Source organism: Rosa chinensis, chromosome 6 (assembly GCF_002994745.2).
Source record: "Rosa chinensis cultivar Old Blush chromosome 6, RchiOBHm-V2, whole genome shotgun sequence".
Classification (NCBI taxonomy): Eukaryota; Viridiplantae; Streptophyta; class Magnoliopsida; order Rosales; family Rosaceae; genus Rosa; species Rosa chinensis.
In genome coordinates this window covers 9,847,798-9,875,286 of record NC_037093.1, presented here as the reverse complement: position 1 = coordinate 9,875,286, position 27,489 = coordinate 9,847,798, and the positions used below count along the sequence as shown (strand labels likewise).

Below are 27,489 nucleotides of genomic sequence, written 5' to 3'. Positions count from 1 at the left end.
TCTCCTTCCCAATCCCCTTTGTGCTCTTATAGTTTTTCAAATAATCCTTGAATTATGCGAAGTGAGCATTACTCGTAGCATACACGCTTGTCCACTTTGTATATATTGTAATAAATCTGTGTTCTAGCTCTTTGTGTTTGTGTTGAGGGTTTCAGTTGATTGGTAGATTGTTGAGAGTTGAGATTATAGTTATCATTGATATCAAGTAGGAGTAATACTGATGGTTGAAGGCAGCTAACAGTCTTGACTTGCTCAAGATCAGGTTGAACCTATCACGAAGATAAGCTGCACCTAACGCTTATCGGGTATAGAGGTCTAGCTACCCGTGCAGCTAATTTGTTATAAATAGGCTCTTCCATTCTACAGTTATGCATCCATTATGCATCCAATTATGCATCCATAGAATTAAAAAATGGAATGGCTAGTCTATCGAACTGTCAAAATCTGTTTGTTTTAGCTAGTTTGGGAAGCCTTAAATGTGGGAGATTTGATCGTCCATTGAAGCTAGCTAGGCCCATCTAACAATCTTAATAGCAAATTCAGTGATGCAGAATGAAAGTAATGATGAGAATTCTGGCAAGCATTAAAATTAAGGGAAATTGGTCCAAATGGTACCTGCAAGATTCTAAATCTCTGCGATATTTCCGATATATCCCCCGATATCTCATTTTTTCGACGGACCGATATATTTAGGGGGTAAATATCTTATTTGTCACCGTTTCTGCGAAATTTCTCCGACATCGTCAAATATCCCCGATATATTAGATATTTGCGATATATCCCGATAAAGTGAAGAAATATCTGTAAAATTTGAGGTAAAAATTAAAAAAAAAAACTCAGTAATTCTCTAAATGAAAATCTGTGTGAAGAGAGATTTCCTAAAGACAAATTTGAGTGAGGAGAAATCCCCTCAAGGCGAATCTAGGTGAGGAGAATTGGATAAATACCCTCAAGGCGATTTTGGGTGAGAAGTAATTCTCTAAAAGTCTAAATGCAAATCTGTGTGAGGAGAGATTTGGTATTGTGTAGTCTGTGACTATTTTTGTAACTTTGTATGTAATTTCTAACTCTGTAGTTGAATAATAGAAAGAAGATAAAGTCATAAAGATTCAATTATTCAAATAAGGCCAAATGACATTGCAGAAGGAAGTCAAGGAACCATATATGGATGACATGATGAGAAGAGAGTGCAGAGTACGAAGTATTAAATTTTGGCTATGCATCTTGAAAAAAGTGAGGAATAACGAAGCTACTATGTAGTCTGTGTCTTAACTCTTAAACCTGAAATTTTTTTTTGGAAGTTGTCTCTTGTTTTAGTGGATCAACATAATTAAAAATAGAAAGTGATATATGATATGAAGCAAACTACAGACGGTTAAATAGTTAAATGTAATTCATCTTTTTTATTGATTTTATTTTATTAAGTGCAATGTTTATAAAACTATACAAAGGGCCCCAAATTGCAGATTGTATGCTTTAGAGATGCAAAGGAATCATTTGGGTCAACCATAGCAAGAAAAATAAGAGAAACCAGAAATACAAGTTTGTGGTATATCCGTATATGTATACATTAAAACACACACATACACACACATATAATTTCTTTAATAGAAAATGTTGATCTATTATAGCAGTAACTCATTGTAGTAGCTTTACAGCTGATTGGTGGACACAATGTGGGTATTCTACACCAAACATGCAGAAAATTGCAATGCGTATTGTCCACAAGTTATAGAAACTGCAACTAATGCTGGAATCAACGTAGAGAGAGTCTTATCTGAAGAAGTTGTTAAAAACCCAGAAGATAATTCAGATAGTGATGATGCGTGGGGTGGTATAGCAACTCCAGATAGTTCTGATGATGGTGGAGAGGGTGGAAGCGGAACAGGTGGTGGAGGTGAAAGATATGAATATGGACAATCTTCTGTGGATGGAGGATTCCAATTTACTTGTGAAGGTAATTTTGATCATGCCACCCAACATGAAGACCATGGAGTGAGAACAACTGGTCATGGTGCTCAAGAGAAGACCCGATATGGGAGGAGGACTAGAGGTGCAACTGATGATCAAAGTACCCCATCTGATGTTTCTTCAATTGCCTTAAGTTTTGACTCTATCAGTTTAGGCACAGAGCGCAGTGAGATCTCAAATGAATCTCATGAAGGCAACAATCAATTTGGTTATGATGCTTATGGATATAATCAATATGGAGAAGTATATGATCAATCATCTAGTTGGGTTCATCCTTATTATCCCCTTATAGGGGGAAACAGTCAGCAGCTCTAAAGAGATCTATAACTAGCATGTTCATCACTACAATTCACACTATATGGGTCATATGTCTTGGTCTGATTATTGCATTTTCGTAGACCAGCGAGCGGCCTTTCAACCGCCTAGAGTCTCTTTTTGGATGTAGATGAAGTTTACATTCATATGTATTTATATGTAGTTCTAAATTTATAATAAATTGACTTTTTTCAAAAACGATATTTTCGTACACTGTATCCCCGATATATCCGATATCTCGCTTTTTCAAAGTACCGATAGATATGAAAATACCGATATTTAAAACCTTGGGTACCTGAACTATCTCGCCTTATAAACTTCGGTACATCAAGTTTCAGAAATGTCAGAATGGTACTTGAGATTCATATCCCGACCGAATATATGTACCTAGGGCCGTTAGCTCAGTTATGGAGCTTGCCAGCTGGTAATTTTTGAAGGGTATTTTTGTTATTTTATGTCTCAATTCTCACTAATTCCAACCATGTCCTCACTCCACCGATTACCCATCTTCTTATCTTCTTCCTCCTCATGCCCATCCACAGCTCGCGGTCAATTCCAACCAGTTTTGAGTCCAAGCCTCCACTGCTGAACCACTAGCGCCACAACACCCACCACCCCTAATTCTATTTCGCCACCCATGTCAAGAAGCAGCAACATCTCTCTCTCTCTCTCTCTCTCTCTCTCTCTCTCTCTCTCTCTCTCTCTCTATGGCGCCCACCACCCCTAATTCTGTTTCACAACCCATGTCAAGAAGCAGTAACATGTCTCTCTCTCTCTGTAGAATTAGGGATTTGAAATTCGAAGACTTGGATTGGGGATTTCGTATTGCTGATGAAGATTTGATACTGAGCTTACTATCTGAGGCTTAACTTGGAGCCTTACCATTGCCAAGTGTGAGCTCTAAATCATCCAATCCCACCTCGTGAATCCTCTCCCCAACCCAAGGCTTCACTTGCCCCCCGAGAAATTCAAACTTTGATCCTCTCCCCATCTCCGCCATTCCATTGGCCGGCAAGTTTTGTTGAGTAGTGACGGGTTTCATAAGATTGAAGGTCGGGGAGGTCGGCCTTCCGAACAAGGCTGTTGCAAATTTCTGAAAGTTCATCCATTGGCCAGATTCAACAGTTGAAGTATCAGACTCATCATATTCAAAAATGGTGGGAGGAGTATGGAGTTACTGTGGGTGACCAATTGGACTAGCTGGAGGAGCAGACACCGCTTAAAATGGGTAATTGAAAAGAGGCCATGGATTGTTTGGCAATGGAGTCCTAATTGGGAATTGGTTGGCACTTTCTCAAGTTGGGGGATGAGGGTGGAGGCGTCACGGGCACTATTAGAAATCAGGAGAAGAGGAAGAGAAGAAGGTATAGCAGATTGGGAATGAGATTTGATGAATGGATGGCTAAAAACAACGAGAGGGGCTTGGAAAAGAAGAGGATGGGGGATTGTCTTGGTAGGTAGGAATTGGACTTGGAAGGAAGAGGATAGTGACCCGGCAAGAAAATCCAAAATCAGAGAGAAGACGAGAAGAGAGCAAAGGCTAGGAAACCAAGCGAGCAAGAAGAAGAGTGAAGAAGAAAGATAAGAAAGAACAGAGAGAGAGACGAGGAAAAAATGCTTTAGGAAAAAAAAAAATTAATTAAAATATGAAAGGACGAAAGTGCCCTTCAAAAATTGCCAACTGGCAAGCTCTGTAACGGAGTTAACGGCCCTAGGTACATATATTCGGTCGGGATATGAATCTCAGGTACCGTTCTGATATTTCTGAAACTTGATGTACCGAAGTTTATTAGGCGAGATAGTTCAGGTACCATCTGGACCAATTTCCCTAAAATTAATTCTAGAGATATATACGATAGGAGTCTACCAAAAGTTCTTTGAAAAAATAGAGAACGTTTTGATTGACTCAGGTCGAAGTAGTGACGAACTTAAATCTCTCCATAGAGCTAAAACCTGTGTTGATTTGGCAACAAACCAAAAATGGTACGGGATGTTGAATTGTATATAGTTGAGGGAATTGAGACATGAAACCAGAAAATTCTCAAGTGCATTCGGCCTCTCTCGTTCTCTAATGTCATGTCTTGGCAAAATAATGTTACGGGAGGGTAATTGTTTGTATCAGTTCAAAACTTCTCATATCTTCCGTGAAGGTGATCAAGTGGTTTGATGCATTAGCAAATTATCCTACATCTTTTGCCAGTTATGTTTGTTAGATGTAATTCTCTTCCATATTTCTATCTTCCTTTTGCAGGCATGATTGGAATTATCTGGCTCAATCATAGGAAAACTATCTGGCTCACAAAATTCGTAGGAAAATTGCATAGAATATCTTTGGTTATGAAAAGCTCAGTAGTCCATGCCACTTAAGATATAATCATTGATCAAGCAGTCATTTCATCGAGCTGGAGACACGCACTGCAATTATTAACCATGAAATACAAAAGGAAAACTCAAGTACTTAATCGAACAGAAAATCCAACAACCATGCTTAACAATGATCGGAGTGTATAATGGTTATCAATCTAGATTGAGAATATAGCTGATCGACCAAATAAGACTACGGACGTACGTGCAAAAGTACACATATTGAGACGTTATCTTTTATATTAGGGTGTTTGAACGCTCAATGTTGGCGCTTCACGCATCTTGTGTCAAATTTTTCAAGGGCGCATCAGTTCAAAAATGATATGGGATCAGCCAAGGTGGAAGATACCATCCATCATAAAAAAAATCAATCTACAATTGATACCTCACATCTATTAATAAGAAGGGAAAATCGTCCGTACAGTACCTGATCTTTGCTCCATTCTAAATTTCAGTACCTCACGTTTAGAAAATATTAGAACGGTACCTGACATTCTAACTCCGACCGAAGATCGGTACCTGGAGCCGTTAGCTCCGTTACAAAAACTAAGAGTTAAAGGATATTTTCGTCCTTTCATATTTTAATCCATTTTTGTTTTATCTAATTCTTTTTTTTTTCTATTTTTTCTCTCTTCCCTACTGTTCATTTGTTCTCTCTCTCTCTCTCTCTCTCTCTCTCTCTCTCTCGTCTGCAGCCTCGACTCTATCTCCATTGTGGACCCGCCTCCTCCGCCGCAGTTAATCCGCTCAGACCGTCGCCGAACTTGGGAAAGACCATCGGGCCATGGATCGCCTTGGAAAGATTGGGATCGGAAACGGGGAAGGAGTTGACGGCGAAAGTGGCGGCTATGTACTGGGTCTGACCGGGCTCGATTTTGCTGGGAGGGATGAACATGAAGCCAATTTGGTGCTGTGGTAGTGGCGGAAGGCGGCGAGCGGCTGGGGTTGCGGACAACGACGTATTGGGAGAAGATGAAGTTGATGGTGGAGTTGAGGATGGAGAAGGAGGGGAGCTGGACGGAGCTGATGGAGATTTTGGGGTCTTTGGGTCAAACCCATAAACAATTTTTCAGAATCTAGAAGAACCCTTCTTTGCATTCTACAACATGTCTCCTCTTCTTCTAAATCTCTCATTGATGAGAACCCTTTCCAGCTGCTTTACCCTTTGCAACAGCGACCCTAGTAGCCGGGTTTGTTTTTTCGGTGAACCAGTTTAATCACTAGACCCACCATCCTCTCATTCTCCTCCACTATCTTCTCTAGTAGCTCCACTTTCTTCTTGCTCTGCGTTGAATCAGAGTCGGACCCAACTTTAAACCTGGCCAAGAAGTAAACCCAATGACTAGCTCAAAGACTTGGCTTTGTCTGGGTTTCGGGAAATCAAAGTGATCAAGATGGAAATCTTCTCAAGTTGTTTTCCTTTAATCACTTTGGTGGTGTTTTGGGTTGAAATTTGCTACGGGTGTTGTTTGAATAAAAAAGTTTGGGGACGGTCGTGTGGTTGTGGTTTTGGCTGTGGTGGTGGTGATGGTGGCTGATGGATGATGACTTTCCAATTCCTCCGCTACCTTCTAACGAAGCCAGTCACTCTCGCCTCTCGAGCGACTCTGTTGGAGTGCTGTTGTGGTAATGGTGATGGTGGTTGTAGCTGATAGATGATTGCTCACCGACTTTGTTGGAGTGCTATTGTGCTGTGCCGCCGCCTTGAAATTGCTGGGAGCAGATCACGACTTGAGCTTTCCCGCCGTCACCGCCTGACCCCTTCCCACCTACGGCCCTCCTCAGTCCTCACCCTTTCATTTTGGCATTTTCATAAAACAAATTTTTTTTTGCTTTATTTTATTATATGAGAAAAAAGGGAAAAAAAAAGGTAAATTGGTCATTTAATGATCAAAATATGGCAGCTGTCAATTTTTGTAACGGAGCTAACGGATCCAGATACCAATCTTCGGTCGGGGTTAGAACGTCAGGTACCGTTCTGATATTTTCTAAACGTGAGGTACTGAAGTTTAGAATGGGACAAATGTCAGGTATTGTACGGACGATTTTCCCTAATAAGAATGTTAAATTTTTAGTTCACTTTTTGTCTATAACAACTAGCGGAATCAACATGGCACAAAAAAGTAGCTAGTTTTCTTAAGCCTAGTTGATTACATTTGTTTACCGAATTCTGGCACGAATGTACAATTAATCATATATATTGTACTTAGGCAACTCCAACAGTTTCTCCATATTTTGATTTTTCTCTACTCTAGGAAAAATGAGTCTCTTTTGCTCTAACAAATTCCCCATAACTATCTTTATTTTAGGGAAAGTGAGGAAAGAGAAAACTAAATTCTCTATATTTACAGCAAATCTCTAAAATTTTAAGGAAGAATATTGAGATTTTAGATATTATTATAAAATAGAAAATCCATTGGAGTTAGAGAAGAAAAAGATGCTAAAGTTTTAATTTTTGGAGTTGCTCTTCTGACCGACTATTTAGCCAACTGGAGTTAATTGCAGAACCAAACAAGGAAACCACCAAACTTTTGTTTGCATGGTGCCAGAGTGAGCTATAAGTACAGCTCAGGAGAATTTAGTGGGGTTGGCAATTAAATGACGAATACTACAATACATCATTCATGACCCAGATCTCTGTCAATAATCTTCGATCACAGTTCTCTCAAGTCAGAAAAAGATAATAAATGGAATTGATCAGAGAAAGAACTGAGTCTACCTAAATTATAAGTTATATATTTATAACTTTAAAAATTGTATCGCTATAAATAAATTTGGAAACAAAATTAGGGTTTTCCAACTTTGTCATTATTTGACTGTCTCGTTGTAATAGGGGCACGGACGTAGAAAAATGTTCGAAATTTTGATCGGTTAAGAAGTCATTGTTTGATGGTAACCCTAGAGAAATTATTAAATAATCTCGGATCACCGTGCGTACTATGGTCCAGACTAATGTGATTTATTTAAATGAGAATTACTTTTTTTTTTATTGGTTCCCTTAATTTTTTTTTTTACTGTCTACGTTGAATTTTACAAAAAGTGAGTAATTTTATTAGCTTGGACCACCATGTGGTAACACCGCAGTGTCAGTCCAAAATATAATTATCGTAAACTTAATGGAGATGAAATTTAGTTATACGTATAAGTTGAAATACGTGTCAGTAAATTATTAGACACACACCATATCATTACCGTGGCAAAATCCCCCCCTAAAATATTAGGTGTGGTACAAATCCTAAATTAGCGTGGTGCACATCTGTTAGCGTAGTATAGACTTTAATTGGTTCTTATATATAGTCAAGATATCCATGCATAAGGTCTACTCCGCTGCACATAATCTATGACTCTATGTGCCAATTGATAAACATATACACTTGGAATTAATAGTTTAATCCGACGAAACTTGCAGTGCCTTAAGGTCTACTACCTATCATACTCTTTCATATAATCTATACACTATACGGTCTTTATGATAACATTAACTGTTTAATTATATGATAATTAGTTGGTTAATTATATGATAAATTGTTTGAATGAGGCTCAAGTCTAAGAAAGAGGTCATTCTCAAAAAGGAAAAAACAAAAGTATAAGGAAGAGGTGCATGCGGAGTTGTCAACAGTCGTCGGCAAAAGAAATACCTAGAAAATGTACTTGTTATGTGGCTCAAGTATTGAAGTGATTTGTCATATTAGGCACACGATAAGATTTCAAGTTTATCCGATCTGCCTTTGTCTAAGAGCCGCAAGTCTAGTGGCATATGGGTCCAATTAGACAATGACTCGCAACGCAAAAAAATTGGACTTTGTGGAAGAGTTCCACCCATATTTTGGCATTTTGCAGCCCGGTCTGTCGCCCCAGGCTCACGCAAGGGCAAAAACTGACCCAGAATGGGTCCACCGTGGCCCATGACGGATAGGAGGTGACGTCAGCGAGACATATCCTGCACGTGGGTTGTTTCTTTGGGCGATTAGAACGTGTTTAGATGAAAGAAAAAATGATGGAATTTAATTGAAAGTGAGGATTTCATAATTCATACAAGTTAATTCATTCGTTTGGCATTATTAGATTGGAAATTTTAAATTTCTCTATGAAAAAAAATGAAGAAATTAGTTATTTAAATTCTCCACTTCAATTTCCACTAAAATATGTGTCATTTACAAATTCCTTTACAATATTTAATTTTCATTTCCAAAATAAGGTTTTTTTTTTCTATTTTATCTTTTTATTTGTTTTAAACTTTCTTAATTTATTACACATTTCAAATCTTAAATAGATACAACCAAACAACATAAATTGCAATTAATAGAGTTTTAGATTTGTGGAGTTAAAAATTCCATCATTTATTTATTTTTGAAATAGGGTCAATACGGCTGCCCTCAAGCCTTGACCATTAATGAAACCTCAGAATACATGGGGGGACATGATACCTAAACCCTAAAATATAATAAGCATAGAGAGAACATCCTAGATTAAAACTGGGATTCTCCACAAAATCTATGTATTCTAATAAACATCAATTAGCGAAGAGTGCATCATTGGCTACTCTATTCGCTTTACAAAGGTGGTGACATACCGGAAAGATTTTGCTCACGCGGAGCCATAAGTTACTATCATTTATAAATTCCTATGGATTTTATAATTTTCTCATCCAAACGCGCCATTAAGGAATTTGAATCCAATGGACATGAAATCTGGACTGTGGATTTTCGTTAGTTTTGAAATCGTACTGCAAACAATTAAACACTATGCATAATGGTAAGAAAGTGAATAAAAAAAAAAATTCTAAAAAATTGTAAAAAGTTCTCTATAAATATAATTTGTTTTACCTCTCACACTTAACAAAAATTTCTTATTTTTTCACTATTTTTCTTAACAAAAAACCCTAAGTGTTGCCGCCCCAACGACTACGACGTCAGCAAGCTACGCCTGTAACCTTCCATACTCCGGTCATGTTTCAAGTCGAGGTCCTAGTCTGGAACTACCGGGGAATCGTCAACTTTGAGTCACAAAGGGCCCTCATTGATATAGTTCAGCCACGTAAACCTAACATCAACTTCCTTGCTGAAACCCTAGCGCAAAATAAGCACATCAATGCTCTTACTAGAAAGCTAGGGTTCATAGATAACATCTGCTTTCCACAGGAAAGAGATTCTCAAGGCGTGACCTTACTTTGGAACGATGATACAAATGCATTTCTCATATCTCGATCTCCAAGCCACAATGATGTGGTTGTAGGCAAACCGGAGGATACACACAAATGAAGATTCACAAGAATATATGGTGTTGCCGCAAGAGGTGGAAGACACAGAACTTGGTTTCTCATCAAAGCCCTAGCATCTGAACCCTGCACCTTGCCGTGGCTAATGGCAGGTGATTTTAATGAAATTATGTCGAACAAGGATAAGTCTGGAGGACACAGAAGAGCTATAGCGCCAATGGCAACATTCCGACTAACCATGACGAACTGTGACCTTATTGACATGGGTTTTGTAGGAAGCCTCTTCACTTGGAGCAACAAATTCACCAAAGAACATCTTGATCGTGGTTTTAGCCTTATTTCCTCACAATTGTGTTATCACTCTGAACCCTAGTGAATCTGATCACTGCCCACTTTTGATTGTTGTGAGCTCAGAAAAAGTGCATTACAAGAAAGTTCCCAAACATTTTCGTTTTGAGGAATGTTGGCATGAAAATCCTAACTGTGGGAACTTATTAAGCAGACCTGGTCTACATCCTCTATTGGTAACGCACTTCAACAAGTGGCTTTCAAAATTCAGGATACTGGACACAAGCTAGTGCAATGGCACACAACTGAGTTTGATAATCAGAAAGAAGAACTGCGTGTCATCCAAGAGCAACTGAATGATCTTATGAAGAAGCCTTATTCCCTAAAACAGTATGAAGAGCAGAGATTGTTGCATGTACAACATAGTCAACTTCTAACCCAACAGGAAAAATACTAGCGACAAAGATCCTGAGTATTTGGCTGAAGGATGGTGATAGAAACTCTGCCTTCTTTCACATAAGGGCTAGTAATCAAAAAGCAAAAATCTAATCTGTGGTATAAATGATGAGCATGGCCAATGGCAAAGTGGACCGGATGAAATTCAAAGACTTCTGCTAGCTTACTTCAAGAATGTTTTCTTAACTGAAAGTACCAACTCGGAGGCTATGGCAGCTATACTGAATGAAACACCAAGAAAGGTGACTTCTGAAATAAATGAAAATCTCATGCAGCCTTATTCTGATGAGGAAATCAAAACTGCACTTTTCCAGATGCATCTGTCCAAGAGTCTTAGACCTAATGGTATGTCCCTTTTCTTTTTTCAAAAATATTGGCACATTGTAGGACTTGATGTATGTCTAGCTGTTAGAGGCTTCTTAGAAAAAGGGGAGATGAGAAGCAACACCAACTTCACTTACTTATGTTTGATACCAAAAGTTAAGAACCCTAAACAAGTTGCTCAGTTTCGTCCAATTGCACTTAACAATGCTATCTGCAGAATTTGTTCTAAAGTGGTTGCAAATCGACTCAAGTTTTGGTTGGTTCACATTATATCTTCTCTGCAAAGTGCCTATGTACCGGGTAAAATAATCTTTGATAATACCTTAGTAACCAATGAAGCTGCACATTTTATGCATAGACTTAGACAGCAAGAAATTGGTTTTTTTCTCTTTGAAATTACACATCAACAAGGCATATGATCAGTTAGAGTGGCAGTACCTTCAAGCTATTCTTACCAAATTGGGTTTTCACCCAAATTGGATAACCATGGTCACGAACAATGTTACCTCTATCAGCTACTCAATTTTGGTGTAGGGTGAACCAACTCCTCACATAATGCCTACTCAGAGAATTAGACAGGGTGATCCATTGTCACCTTATTTATTCATTCTCTGTGCAGAAGGACTCTCTGCTCTCACCACACATGCAGTGCAATCTAATGTCATTCAAGGACTCAAAATGTGCCCTCAAGCTCCTACACTCCACCATTTATTTTTTGCAGATGACTCTCTTCTATTTGGAGCTGCTCCTGCTACAGAGTGTATTGTTGTTAAACATATTTTGGATATCTATGAGAAAGCCTCTGGTCAAAGAGTTAACTTTCAAAAAAGTAGTGTTGTCTTCAACAAGAATGTACACTTAGATCTTCAAAACAACTTGGCCTCCATTCTAGCAGTGGAACGTAAAGATGAACATGATAAATATCTTGGTTTACCTTTAAGGGTTGGTAAATCCAAGACAGCTAAATTTGCATACATCAAAGAAAAGTTGTCAAAGAAGTTGATCAGTTGGAAGTCCAAGATTCTTAGTTGTGTTGGCAAGGAAACTCTGATCAAGGCAGTTGCTCAAACTATGACCCTCTATGCAATGAACTGCTACCTATTGCCAAAAAGCCTTTGTGATGACATTCATCAACTTTGTGCCTCATTCTTCTGGGGTGACACAGAAGAGAAAAAGAAAAAGGTCAAATAGAACAAGGTTGGGAGAATAAATTTCTGATGATATTATTACACCCATTCTGTGGTGTACGTATATATACAGATTACAATCGTACTACAACGTACTACAACTATTGTGTACTACTGTACTACACAACATATACAAGGTAAGTAGTTACAACAATATATTCCCTTGTGGTCTATTCCTAATAGGGAACGATGACTCACACTAACAGAAAATTCATTGGAGAAGTTGGGAAAAACTTTGTTTAACCAATCATGAGGGAGGTATGGGTTTCAAAAACATTCATGCTTACAATATTGCTATGCTTGATAAACTAGGATGAAGAATCATCTCCAATCCTCAATCTCTTATTGCTATATTATACAAAGCTTTGTACTTCCCACATTGTTCTTTCTGGGAGGCTGAAATAGGTGACTCTCCCTCATCCTCCTAGAGAAGCATTCTACAAGGCAAATTGGTACTTCAGGTTGGAGTATAGTGAAAAATTGGAGATAGTGAACAGGTTAATATTTGGCATGACAGGTGGATTCTTGTGCAAGCATCTTATCAAGTCACTAGACCTCATAACACTACTTTCAACAAAGTTGCAGATCTTATTGATGCAACAAATAGGCAATGGAAAGCTGCTGCAGTGTCCAGTCTATTTCCCAATGAGGTGGCCTCAAGAATCCTATGCATTCCCCATGGTAGAAATAGTAGTCCTGACATAATTATATGGAGCCCAGAAAAGAAAGGGCATCACTTTGTCAAATCAGCGTATTGGATTGCAATACTGGAGGTTATGCAGAATGCTTTTGTGTTTACGTCCAATGGTGATCCATACAAGGAGCTATGGAGGTGTTTTTGAAAGGCCAAAGTGCCTGGAAAGGTTAGCTGTTGTGTATGGAGGGCCTGCAACAACCTACTCATAACAAGGGAGAGACTGCTGACCAAGGATTTTGAAGGAGATAGAAGATGCATCCTCTGTAATCATCAAATAAAAGATGTGGCTCACCTTTTTTGTGAGTGTCCAACAACTTCTACCATCATCTCAAAAGCAACATTTCACTTGCATAACATCCTGCTACCTTCTATAAATTTCAAAGAGTGGGTGCTCGAGAGAGCACTCACTTTGAGTTCTGATATTTTTACACGGTTAATGATGAGAGTTTGGCCCTTGTGGAAAAATAGAAACAACCTACTATGGTCAGGCACAAAACAAACACCTCAAGATATTGTCTTAAGCTGTTTTACATGGCTTGATGAGTTTCAAAAAACACAAGGCAATATGAAGCAACCTCACAGGCAACAACAACAGAGATGGAAGCCTGCAGAAAATGGTGCTTTGAAATTGAATGTGGATGCAGCCTTCTTACCCCAACAGACTAAAGGAGGCATTGGAGGAGTTTTAAGAGATGCTTATGGATAGTTTATTGCAGCTTTTGCTAGTCCAGTTGGGCATACATGTGAGCCCCTATAAATTTTAGTTAATTTCCAAAAGTAATTTCTTGCCAATAAGATTTTTCCGCAAGGTGATTTAAGTGAAGGGATTGATTTTGGAAATTGTTTTAGGTATCGAGACTACCAATTGGGCTATTTGAATTAAGTTTGGGCCGAAAACTAAAGTTTAGGCCAATGTCCTTCCAATTGGGCCTAAAGAATTACTAAGGTTTGTTGAAGCAAAAGATTGTCGGGATTATTATGGAAGGATACAAATTGAGTTTTTAATAATTCAAGTTTTGGGCATACGACGGAGTCGACTAAGAACATTGGTGACGAAAAACGAACAAAGAAAAGTTACGAGCCCAAATCCCATAAGCAATCAGCTAGGGAAATTGCGTAGTTCGTCGAAAGGGCAAATTTGACATTTCTCGCACACGAGTATAAATAGGAAATTGGAAACCCTAAAACCTAAACTCTCTCCTTTTCTCCCTCAGTCGCGTCATTCTCTTTCTCTCCCCTGACCTCTGGCTCCCTCTCTCCTCCTTCCCTCTGCAAGCACTGGAAAACCTCATCTCCGACCATCACCTCTTGTCACCACCACCATCCATCAACGCAGCACCAAAATGCGACCTAAACCCAAGAGAAATCGAAGCCATGCATCGACTCTGACCTCTCTTCCGCTCTCCTTCTCTCTGCCATCGCCGGGAAACCCAGCTTCCGGTCACCACCTCACGTCATCGCCACCATCTGTCGAACCAGAACCCAATTCCGACCTAAACCCAGCAAGAATTACCGGCATGCACCGCTTCCAGCTACCGCATCCAACCACCACAGTTCCAGCCACCATGCCTAGCCGGAAAGGCTACCTCCAATCACTTTCTCCACTCATCGCCACCACAAATTGATTCAGAACAAGCCACTCATCCAAAACCCGAAGCCTTTGCATTGTCTGATGCCGGAAGACCATCGAACGCACCTCACATCAGAGTCCCGTCATTGCTCGCTTCCGATCTCCAACTTCCGGCCACGATTGAGCCAACCCACCACCATAAATGGAGCCAACATGTTCTTGTTCGCTGGAACCCTATAGTTCTGATCTCTGGTTCCACCCAGAACTCTTGCACGCACCGCCGCAGGCGAGTGGACCACCATTGCTCCGTCGGTCACGGTCGCTGGAAATCGTCATGACATCTTGATTAGGTAATTTCGTGATTCCCCTTTTAGCTGGAGCTTCTGGTTTGGTTTAGATTGAAAACCCTAACTCTATTCCTTAATTTGAGACCTGTGAGGATTTTGGAGTATGCGTTTTGGAGGTTTTGGAAAGGAGAGAAGTTGCTGGGTCAGTTCCATTTGTATTAAGGAATGGTAAGGGTTCACGAACTCTCTTGTGGAACGAATTTGGTTAAGAGTTGGATTGTTGATCTTATTGTACCTGTTAGGTGCCAAGATAATTGTTGGAGTTGGATTGCAGCTGCGGTGACTCAACTCTTAGCTTGGAAATGAAGAATGGTAAGGGCCCAGGTTCGGTGATCTTATTGTTGTTAATCGGAATATGGAGTTGATGGAGTTATGGATATGTTGTTGAGTAGATTGGAATTGATAGGAAAATGGATTGAATGAAATTAATTTAAGATGACAATTTTGGGTCAAGGCTCAAACAGTTTGGAAATTGAGATTGGATCAATTTTACGATGTAAACTAAATGATGTGATTGATGTTAAAATTGAGAAGCTATTGTTAATGAAAATGGTGGATTTTTATTTGATTGAACTAAATTAGGATATTGGATTAATGTTCGTGAAATAAGGTTAAAAATTGGAGTACTATAGTGTTGCCATATCCTGAAGTTATCGTAAGAATGTGATCCTTCGGGAATGGTAATTACTATTTATTTGCTATTATTTAATAATTAAGTAAAAAGGGTCAAACCGGTTGACTTGGAATACATTAAGAAAATAAGTATAATCACCATATCCCGAAAGGAGTTTGAAAGGTGAATGGTAATTATTATTTAATTGCTTAAGGTTTAAAAGCTAAATAAAATGAAGTCATACCGGTTGACTGAAATTTTAACATGGAAAGAAGTGTGATCACCATCTCCGGAATAAGCTTACTACGTTAAGTGAATTGTTCGGGAACAGTTACCATTAAGTATCGATTCAAGTTAAACTGGTAACTCGTAAAGAAATTAAGCAAATGAGTTATGAATTGAGTATTTATCGGATTTAGTTTTTGTTAAAGGACTCGAGCGTGTGCACTTGGATTTGGACAAATGATCGAAAGTCGGGAATGAACCCGAATATGGACGAGCACTCCAATTCCAGGTAGGGTGAGCTGTCCCTTCCTTGTTAGAGGCTTTTCGATATATGTGGAATGCTCTAGTATAATATTATGTTGCATGCAAGTACGTTTTTGGTTGTTCATTAGTCGATGCCTCGTGAGACTTGTGTTTTTCATAACTGATAATGGTTGATTGCTAAAACCGAGGCTAGACTTGTATGTTGAGATAATGTACCCCTTGTATGTTTGTACTTGTGACCTGAAAGTGAATGGGACCTAGACGCGTAGATTCATAGGGATCCCACGGTGTCGATAACCGTGAACCTCCGGAGGGGGCTGTACTCATATGTTTGTCGAGGAAAAGTGAGTACAGACAGTGAACCAGTCATAGGAGACTCAGGGCCAGGAAATGGACACTTTCGCTACTTGTAGTTACAAGGACTACAGAGTAGTTGGCCGGTTCTAGAAGGATGACAAACCGGGTCGGTCACCGATTTGTTTGAGTTTAGCTGGCAGGTAAGTATCTCGGAGCTCCAAATTGTGTGAAGCATACTGCATATGCTTTATAAAAGAAATAAATGTTTGTGGTTGCTTCTTTATAAAGTATTTTCGATAAACGTGCACAATATTATGTAGTAAATATTTTTGATTATTATTATTATTTTCAAACCTAGCATGGTTGGGTCGGCCCCTACTGGGCATGCAAGGACGAAAGCTCACCCGTACAACAGTGTGCAGGTTTCGAGTATGTGGTTGGGGAGCATACAGAGGAGGCACATGGCTCGGCTTGGCGCATTTCTCTTTGACTTTATCAAGAAATGGTTTTGGTCCTTTATCAGATTTTGAAGTAACTTGTTTATTTACTTTCTCACTAATTTATTTGTTTATTTATTTCCTACTCATTCACAAAAATTCCGGGAGACCCGTAACCCTGGGGCGCGTCTCCCATGCTTGCAGTTACTTAGTGATATGTTTTATTTTCTAAATTGGGCTCCGATTGCAAGCCCAAAACTCATAGCCCATTTCAAATTCCTCTTTTGAAAATGTGTTGTTTGGTTGCTAGAACGACTTGTCTAAGAAAGTGTTTTGTAAACCAACAATCTGAACCCAAAAGGCCTTGCGATTTCAGGTTGATGAGTTATCGGGATGTCATTAGTGACATGTCGGTTTCTCATTGGCTCGGGGTCGCGGCCCTGTGGGACCCCTCTCTCGGGTTACCACAATACGGCATCTCCAAAACAATGTGAACTGTTGGCTATTCGTGAAGGACTTAATTTCTCATCATCCCTTGAAGTGCAACATGTTGTTGAAGTGCAACATGTTGGCTATTCGTGAAGGACTTAATTTCTCATCATCCCTTGAAGTGCAACATGTTGTTGAGAGTGATAGCACTGAGGCAATAGCTGAAGCTGTCTGTCCATACCACACCCTTCAAGCTAATGGGGCTTGATAGATGACATTCAGTGTATTTTTTTTTTAGCTGAAGCAAATAAGGGGTCTTCCCCTATTGAATTTATTAAAAAAAATAAAAGCAAGCTTAACTTCAGAGTTTTGATGAGATCTGGTGTATTATTGCTGGTATGATCGCACCCAAATATAATAAATGACATTTAGTGTGCAATGAAAAAGATTCTAAGTGTGCAAATTTGTTACTAATGTCGTTCAAGTAATATGGTGGCCCACAGACTTGCTAATATTGGCTTTAAAGCCAACCACTGTGCTGTATGGCTACAACAAGTTCCTCAATGCATTCTTGATGTAATCAATCATGATTATAAGTACCTCAATTGAGGTCTTCTATTAATGAAAGGTCTTTGGCTGATTCAAAAAAGCCTTTAAAATGTTCTTTTGTAGCTGCACACTAAAAGTGTCCGTGGCTCATAATTTATCTAGCCAACAAAAAGAAAATTCGGTATTTTTTTTTCATTAACCTAAAATATTTATGACTTTATCGAAATTTTTTTTTTCAAAATATTTATTATCACTATTTATCTACATCATATATTTCTCATTTACTATAAATAAATTAATGTTTAAGCAAATCCAGAATATATGTCTGACCCAAACTCGAGGTTACTTGCTCTAGTTGAAATAGAGTTTATATTAGAGATATTCTCGGAGAATCTTAGGAGATATCCAATCAATGTACAATTATGTTTCCATGTACAACTCTATCTCTATACTTGTAATCCTCTATATAAAGAGGCCCATATTATCAATGATAACACAACTCAATTCTCTCCCAATTCAATTTTCCTTAAACACGTTATCAGCACGAAGCCCTAACCCTAAAACAATATATTCGTAGCCTTCAAATCCCAGAAACCACTGCCGACCACCTTGAAGATCTCAACTTCAGGAGTCCAGAACTAGTTGGAAAACCACAGAACCGGCCACCGGAAGTAGCGAAAGTCCCTTTGCCCAGTTCGAAGCCTTTCCCTCAACCTCCTGCAGCCATACTCCACCAGAAGCTGCAATCTGATCCCAGATTGCCAGAACCGAAAATTTTTTCCCGGAACTAGCCAAAAGGACCTCAAACCATCAACCAGAAGCTCTTCCATCTTGAACCGCCGGCAGTCTTTCCAGATCATCCCAGTCCCTGCTTCAGTCAGCCCTACGTTAGCCCAACCAAAAAGCAAGCCCATATCTTGGAGAAGACTCAGCCCAGAAGCAAGGGACTGCCTTGGCCTAGAAGCAAGGAAACAACCCTCGGCCCAGTGACGTAGCCCAACTAACATTAGCCCAGAGGCCCCCCCACGTCAGCGCACAATCAACACACAGTCAGCTTGCCGTGTCAGCACACAAACTGCCACGTCAGCACCTGTCACTGTTCCAGCTGCCGCCGGCCACTTTCCGGCGACTTTTTTGGGATTTTTCCTGTCAAATTTTCCTGCGACCTATTTCGAGGTTTTTTTTTCTAGAAGTTCCTTTTTTTTTTAGAGTTTTACATTTAATTTCTCTCATTTTTCGGGGACTTGCAACCTCCCTTCTTCTACCCCCTTTTCTTTATCATAGGGGAGACCAAATTAAGCCGAACTGTGGGGGTTCATGCTCACTCCAAGCTTGGAGCTTGTAGAGTCCTCCAAACTTAAAGTTTGTTGAGATAAAATGATCGACCGCAAACATCATTATTTCTATCTAATCCAACCCCTCTTGGAATCAAATTTCTTGGAAGCGACTATGCTAGGAAATTCCTAATTTCTTGGAAGCGACTACACTCAGAAATTTTATTTGTTTTCGTGGTAGCCTTTTTCGCTCCGAAACTAACCATAATTTCTTGTTATCTTTCAGGATGAGTAACCTGAACAAATTGGACTTTGCTCCATTGGGAACAACTGGCTCTGAATATCACAGGTGAGTTCGTGATGTCCGCCAGCATCTCAAGGCCGATGGAATCCTGGATACAATTCTTGTGCCTAGCCAGGACGTACCAACTATTGAGCAAGCTCAAGCTTTAGAAGCAAATAGAGCAGCCTTAGAGGCAAATAAGGCGAAAGCTATCATCCTAATGACTCATCATATGGATGATTTGCTCCAGTACGAGTGTATGAATGAAGAAGACCCCAGAAGATTGTGGGTTTCACTCGAAGAAAGATTTGGCAACGTTCGTGACTCCCTGCTTCCTGACCTAGAAGTGAGATGGCATAGCCTCCGCTTCTATGATTTCAAGTCAGTTCTTGACTACAACTTGGAAGCACTTTGCATTAAATCCTTAATGAAATTCTGTGGTAAAGAGATCACAATTGCAATGTTGATTGAGCAGATTTTCTCTACTTTCCCCGTCTCTGCATTGATTGTTGCTAAGAACTATCGAATCGATGTTATTGCAAGATGGATCACAAGGTTTCATGAGCTCATTGGAGCTATGAATGTCGCTAAAAAGCATGACAACATCCTTGTGAAGAACTATAATTCGAGATCCGTGAGAACAGAGCATATTCCATAATCCAATTATAGTCGCGCCCCAAAGAGAGGGCGCCAAGAGCGAAACCCTAATCTTAGGGATACATTTGGACGTTCTGATCCATATAATCGCTCTACTAGGGAAGGTAACCACCAAAATAGGCGAACAAGGAACCGAAGAGGTCAACGTGGAAAGAGAGATGGAGGCAACGCCTCTGGCCATGTTGGTGGCTTTACCAACACTAAGAGCCATCTAAATGACGCTTTCAAAGCGCCTCAATCAATGGAGTTTGAGCAAAGAGATGTATGTTCTCTGTGTGGAGTGTCTGATCATTGGGCACACATTTGTAAAGCTCGTGAAGAACTTGTCACCGCCTACAAAGCATATTGTGAAGTAAGAGAAGCTCACTAAGTGGAACAAGAAGATCAAGAAGATGATCTAGAGTGAAGGGTTGAAGACTACAAATCTGGCTGGGATCAATAGATCGCCAATTCTGTTTAAGTCTTTATTTTTCCAAGAGATGTAATAGGCAATTGCCATATACCTTGTAGTAAATGCCAATGGCTTAGTCTTTCTTCAAAGTAGGCTCACCTAAAGTAAGTGTGATGTCTAGGAAGGTTCTGAGATTAGTGGTACTTAAGCGAGTCTTGTTCCACCGACATCTCTTTACTCACCTGGTCACATTTATTTTGGAATTACTGAAATAAGTTAGGCTACTACCATTGTTTTGCATTAGCTAGCATTTTGGATTAGATTTTCTTTGGTTAAAGAGACAATGATCACTACAAGAAAAAGCTTCATTCATAGCATATCACTATAGCATTTTGTTTGGAAATGCTATCAATTGTGAATTCATAAAATTTCAATAGCGTTTAAATTTGGCAAACGCTCTTAATGAGTATACCCGCTATTAAATGAAACCCATGTACTGAAAATGCGAGCGGGAAACAAAAACAATGCCCGGGGTTTAATTTATGAGTTCAAAGCGTGACCCAAGTCCCAATAGTCCACTTTCTAAACAAAAAAAAAAAAACTCCCGATACTCCACCATTTCAAAGCATGAACAAAAATTCTCTCTCTCTCTCTCTCTCTCTCTCTCTCTCTCTCTCTCTCTCTCTCTCTCTCTCTCTCTCTCTCTCTCTCTCTCTCTCTCTCTCTCTCTCTCTCTCTCTCTCTCTCTCCAATAGATCCCAAAGACTTTCTTCTTCTCTTCCCTGGGTAAGCTCTTCCCCATCCAACCAAAACCCTAAATTTTTTTTCGATTTCATCCAATATTCCATCATTTCGAAGTTTTGATCTTTTTGGTGACCTAAATCAGAATCAGATTGATGCATTCAAGCTGAGAGAGAATGCAGAGCAAGGCTCCACATGTCTCTGGCAAGGTTTTCCAATCCCTGATTCCGACTCTGCTGGTCTCAATGTTCGACCTTCGACTCAATCTACATCGCCTGATGATTGGCTATGCTTGGTCTCTCAATTTTTTTCTTCTTCAGATTTTGATTAATCCCCAAATAGGAAAAATTGGGTTTTGAATTTTGGGGTTGGATGCAAGTTGTGGCAGGATTTGGAGAATAGGGTTTATTTGATTAAAGAGCTTGATAGGAAACTTGGCAGGTGGGCATTTCTTGGTTTTGTACTTGGGATTCGATTTTTTATTTGACGCTGTTGTGTGCACTGAAGGGAAAAAATGAATGCTTTTTTCACATTTGGGTTGGTTGTGTAATGTAACTAGTGAGTCTAGTAGAATTTTCGGTACATTTTGCTGCCCAGTACTTTAAAGTTGATGGTGAGTTTTGGATATATAAGTATCATTATTCATGTTTAAACTCTAATATATAATTTCATGGATAAGTGAATTACTGAGGACGAATGAAGTTGAGCAATGTGAATTGATTTGTATAATTTGCCGTTTTAGGGGGGGGCCTGTCATATCAGTGGATGATACATTGAAAATAATAGCTTGCAGGTAAGATGGTAGTCATTTGTTCTCTAGTTTAATTCAATATTGTTATTTGACTTTCATGATAACATAGTTTAGGTATAAATCTATGATTCTTATCCGGAAAGTATCTTTGTTAGGGAACAACACTTAGCAGTTAAGATGGAATGGAACCAGGCCACTAGTGGTGATTGAAATTTTCTCAAAATTTGGTCGTAAGAACAATAGAGATGCAATTCGTAAGGCGTGGATGGGAACTGGTAATGTATTAATCTTGATTTTTTTTTTTTTTTTTGTATTTTGGACTTTATGATTGACCAAGGAGGCCATGATAATCCTGACCCTTCGTTGAATGACTCTATGCACCCAAGGGAATCCTAGAATGAGTACTGCACTATTGGCACAATTGAAACTGTAAGTTGCAATATAAGTTCCAATGGTCTACTATAACATCTTTGGTTTTGGTTCCGTTTTCTTTGCTGTAATTAAAAAGGGGGAAGTGCACAAAATAATGGGAGATAGTGAGAGATGAGACTTAGGTCATTAGTTACATTATTGTCACACACACACACACACACTTTCAGTTCCTATTTCTTAATAGCTCATGTTTATTGAATGTTGTGAGTTCTGACTAAGGTTGCTTATTGTGTATTGTAGACTTCAGCTTGTTATCTGCCTATTCAGTGAACCAGAATTACTTCAAAGTTAGAGAGAAGGGGGTTATTTATGTGTTGTAAGGTTGGAACTCAAGGCCAAGCTCAAGAGTTGGAATGGTCGAGGAGTTGAAGAGTGAATGGTTCTTTCAAGGTAATAAAATTTGGTGTTTCCATATATTTTCTCCTTGTTTAGATGCCACTTTCTCTATGTGACATAGAAACTTTGAAGCTTTAACGAAGCATGTTTAACTTTGGCTTATCAATTTAATTATAGTCAGGATTTGCATACATAATTCTGGGTTGTGTTTTCATTCCGCAATGTAGTGGGCAATAACTTGAGTATTGTTTAATATGCATTACATGCAACCTGTTCAAGTATCTATTATCTAACAATTGCTCTTTCAAAGTTTCTTATTAGTTGTAATTGCTTGCAGAACCCAGTTTGCAGTTTCAATGGCTGTGGACAATCACTGCGTAGAATAGCATTATATGGTAAGTCATTGTCATTATAGCTTCTTAATTTAAAATTATTGTTCCTCATTTAATTTCTCTTTAGCCAGTTAACAAATGGTACTTGTTTGTACAGAGTGTTCAAGAATTAGCATGTTATCAACCACTGTGCTTAGTTTCATGTCGACAATAAAAAAAAAGCCCAAAATCATTATTAGTGTGTTAATTCTAGCAGGATTTGTATCATTAATATAGAAGGAAAAAACCTTGTTGGCCGAGATATGAAGTGCTCTTGTAATTTTAGGAATGTCACTTTGTATTTTGGTTACTTTTAAGATTATTAATGAAAATGATGTATTTTTGATGTGAAGACATTTTATTGTATATCCAAGGTGCTATGACAATGTATTGTTTAATGCAACAAATAAAGAATAGTAGCATCATAGAAATGCTACTGAATGATGAATAATAGCATTTTTTTTTATATCTTGTAGTATATGTAGTAATAGCATTTAGTAAATGCTATGGAATGTTTAACATAGCGTTTATAAAGTGCTAACCAAAGCCTATACAATAGCGCTTCCAAAACGCTATGGATGTCAAACTTTCCATAGCATTTGCAGAAATGCTATGATAGACTCTTGATCTATTATAGCCCCGGCAGACATAGCGTTTTAGTAAACGCTATGGTATCCTACGATAGCGTTTTTTGAGCGCTATGAATGAAAATTTATGATTAGTGGATGTAACTCCGTTGGCTTATGAATAAAATTTCGAGTTCTTTTCATTATGACTCAATTTTGATTATGAGCATATTACTTTGTGACTACGATGGCTGGGTTATCAGTATTAATTCAAGGACATGGAATAGCCCAAGTTCCCCTTGCCAAAAGGCACCTTAATTACTGTCGCAAAAACTCTCTACTCTCTTAGGGCAAATCGCACCTATGAATTGCCAACGGATTCCATGAGAAAACGCATGTAGAGAACGGAAATGAGTTCCTTTGGAATACTTCTAATGATTGCGAACAAATGCGCATCTTAGAGAAGTTTATGTGTCTCTCTAGTGGACTCTATGTCACTATTCGAGCTATTAAATCCAATAAAGTCATGAGAGAAGATCTCTTGGATTTAGACACATATTGACTTTGTCACGACAGGATAGGTCATCCTAGTCATGATATGATGATCCATCTACTAAAGACTTCACATGGACATCCTTTCTCTCGAGCAACATGAATCATGAATCAAAAGTTGATTCCTGGACTGAGTGTGACCAACGCTGCTGCCTAAGCCACTGCCTCCGTCCACCACCAGCCTAGGGCTGGCGCAGTCCCTATCCATAATGCCATGGATGGTGTCCATCATGGTGATGGTGCCCTAGGTGATGCTGCAATCACCAACTTGCTTCAAATAGCGTTTCAGACTCTCAGACCTAACCAAAATTCTCATTGGTTGCTTCTAAAGCCTCTCGCTCGTTTTACAAAGCCCGTTCCTTAGGGAAATTAGGACTAAGACCGTCCTATGCAAAGGAAATGAACATACTCATTCTATTCTTACATAGAATCCATGGAGATTCTGTGGATTTATTCAACCAACTTGCGGACGCTTAAATATTTCATGATGTTGGTTGACACGCAAACACACTGGTCACGTATTGTGCCATTGTCCACCTATAAATGCTGCTTATACTACACTCCTAGCACATATCATATGATAATGGGCTCACTCCCCGGATCATCCTATTAAGTCAATTGGATTTGACTATGCTAGAGAGTTTACATCGAAAGACTTTCGATGGATATTGCAATGGGACTGATGTTGGATATCATATTCCCATGTACACACCCAAATGGTCTTGCGGAAACGACTACGATGATAGTCTAGACATTTGTAATGCACACCAATCTCCTTATATCCACTTGGGGTGATGCAATATCGCATGCAGCTATGCTAATTCCTCTACGACCCACCGCTACTCAATGTACCTCTGCGTTACAGCTAGTGACTGGGTACAAGTATCGTACTTATGCATATTTAAGTGAGCCATTTATGTACCAATTGCACCGCCACAACGCTCTATGATGGGTCTTTACAGACGAATGGGCAACTACGTTGAATTTGAGACTCCAACAATCGTCCGCCACTTAATGCCCTTGCAAAGGCGATCTCATTACTGCTAGATTTGCAGGTTGTCACTTTGATGAGACAGTCTTCTCGTCGTTAGGGGGAGATAAGAACACGGATGTTCAGCAGGAACGACAGGAATTGTCGTAGCCTATCCCCACTATGTCTCATCTCGATCCCTGTTAAAGTGACGAGATCACACAAATATGCTGCAAACATGCCTGCAAGGAAGTACGTCCCTACGAGAGGATGTAGCGCCACCCAACACGGAGGTAGGCATGGCGCCGACGCCAAAGAGAGTGGCACTTTGGCGTTACAGGCCATGGCCCCAGCTAGGATGAGTGGGAGGCCCGTGGGTTCGAATGACACTTTGGCACATTCCAATCCTTTGATCATCAAGACTCAAAATTCGTCTCATGAGAATCTTCCGGGTTAGGTTATCATTGGGGGACACCTTAACGTTAGAACCTATTCCTGAGAATATAGAGCTCTATGAAAATTACACTAGTGTACATGAGACGTGGGATAGAAACTCCATCATAATTGATGACGTAATCGCGCTTTCCATTACGCATGAGTTTGTTGAGTCCGATGATATTGAACCACACTCCGTTGATGAATGAATCCCAACGTAGAAAGATTTGGCCTAAATGGAAAGATGCGATCCAGGTTAAGTTGGATTTTCTAACGAATATGAAGGTTTTCGAGCCAATGATGCCAATACCTCCTAACATAAAACCTATTGACTAATGGGTCTTCGTTAGAAAGTGTGATGAGAAAAAGAGATGGAAATCTCGTCTTATGGCACAAGGCTTCTCACAAAACGCCCTAGAATCGACTACGATGAGACATATTCTCTCGTAATGGATGTTATTGCACTCCACTACCCTGTCAGTTTGGGAGTTTCTGAATAACTGAACATGCAGCTTACAAATGTGTTCACTACGTATCTCTATAGGGATCTAGATATGAAATATACATGAAGGCTCATGGTGAACTTCATCTACCCAAGTCAAGTGGTTCTAGATCATGGAGCGCGTTTACAAAGAGGTTGAAACGCTGGCTAAAATGACTACTTGATTGGAAATGGATATGCCCACGTGTTTCCATAACAAGTTTTGGATTCCATCACGGTTCATGTTGGACATGATCTTCATTAGAAGCCCTTAAAGAGTTAAGGGAAACCGCTGAACACTTCAAATCCGAGTTTGAGATGAAGGATTTTGGGAGAACACGATTATGCCTCAGTTTGGAACTTGAGCATCGTGTTGATAGATGCTTAAGCATTTTGACAAGGTCAAACCTTCCAGCACCCCCATGATCGTCCTTAGTCTTGATCCTGAAAAGGATTCTCTTCGTCTGAAGGATGATGACGAAGATGTGTTAGAGGCAAAAGTGCCTTACTTGAGTACAATAGACGCATTATTGTACTTAGCTCAATGCACAAGACTGGACATCTCATTTGCAGTGAACTTGTTAGCTAAGGTATAGCTCTGCGCCAACGCGATGCCATTTGATTGGTGTAAAAGATATCTTTCAGTACTTGAGATGTACGATTAATATGGGCTCGTTCTATCCCTACAGAGAGATGATGGATTCGGACCAATCATACACCAGAAATGCCGCCAACGCTGGCCTGCATTTTCTATCCCCACCCCAAAACGACATAAGTGTTTTGGAAGGTTTTGCTGATACTGGGTATCTCTCTGACCCATACAAAGGTCATTCCCAAACTGGTTAAGTGTTCACCATGGGAAAAGACCGTGATATCTTGGAGGTCTACAGAATAGACCTTAGTCGCTATATCTTCGAACCATGCAGAGATTATTGCTCTTCACAAAGTGGTTCATGAATGTATATGGATTGGATCCATAATTACACATGTTCGAAACAATTGTGGTTTGAAGTCTACCACAGATGAGCCTACGAGCATTTAAGATAATGCTGCTTGTTTTGAAGCAAGGCTACATCAAAAGCGACCAAACCAAGTATAATCAGTAACAACAAACTCTCCTTAAATACCAAAGTGAACTAGGTTCGATCTGAGGACAGTATGACAAGACTTGCTCACTAAGTCATTGCCTAAATTCCACTTTCGAGAAACATGTTAGTAGCGTCGTTTGTGGAAGTTATCCGAACTCCAATGACCGTAGTCGTCAGGGGGAGATGCAGACATCAGAGGGAGATGTCTCCATGTATGGTCTCGAAACGTGAAAGGTGTGTTGTGCTCTTTTTCCCCTTCGACCGAGGTTATTTTTGTCCCACTGAGTTTTTGTTGCTAGGCAAGGTTTTTAATGAGGCAACGAGAGAAGCACCACGTTTGGGCGACACAAGGGGGAGTGTTCAAGTAAATCCAGAATATGTGTCTGGCCCAAACTCGAGATTACTTGCTCTAGTTGAAATAGGGTTTATATTAGAAATATTCTCAGAGAATCTTAGGAGATATCCAATCAATGTACGATTATGTTTCCATGTACAACTCTATCTCTATGCTTGTAATCTTTTATACCTATTATCAATGAAAACACAACTCAATTCTCTCCCAATTCAGTTTTCCTTAAACAATTAATAAATTATTAAATTACCAATGTCC

General features: G+C 39.4%; 1 pseudogene; it reads right to left on the bottom strand.

Annotated features, from left to right (window-relative positions):
• Positions 1-3,084: 3,084 nt before the first annotated feature.
• LOC112170787 lies at positions 3,085-10,108 on the bottom strand (annotated as a pseudogene).
• Positions 10,109-27,489: the final 17,381 nt, after the last annotated feature.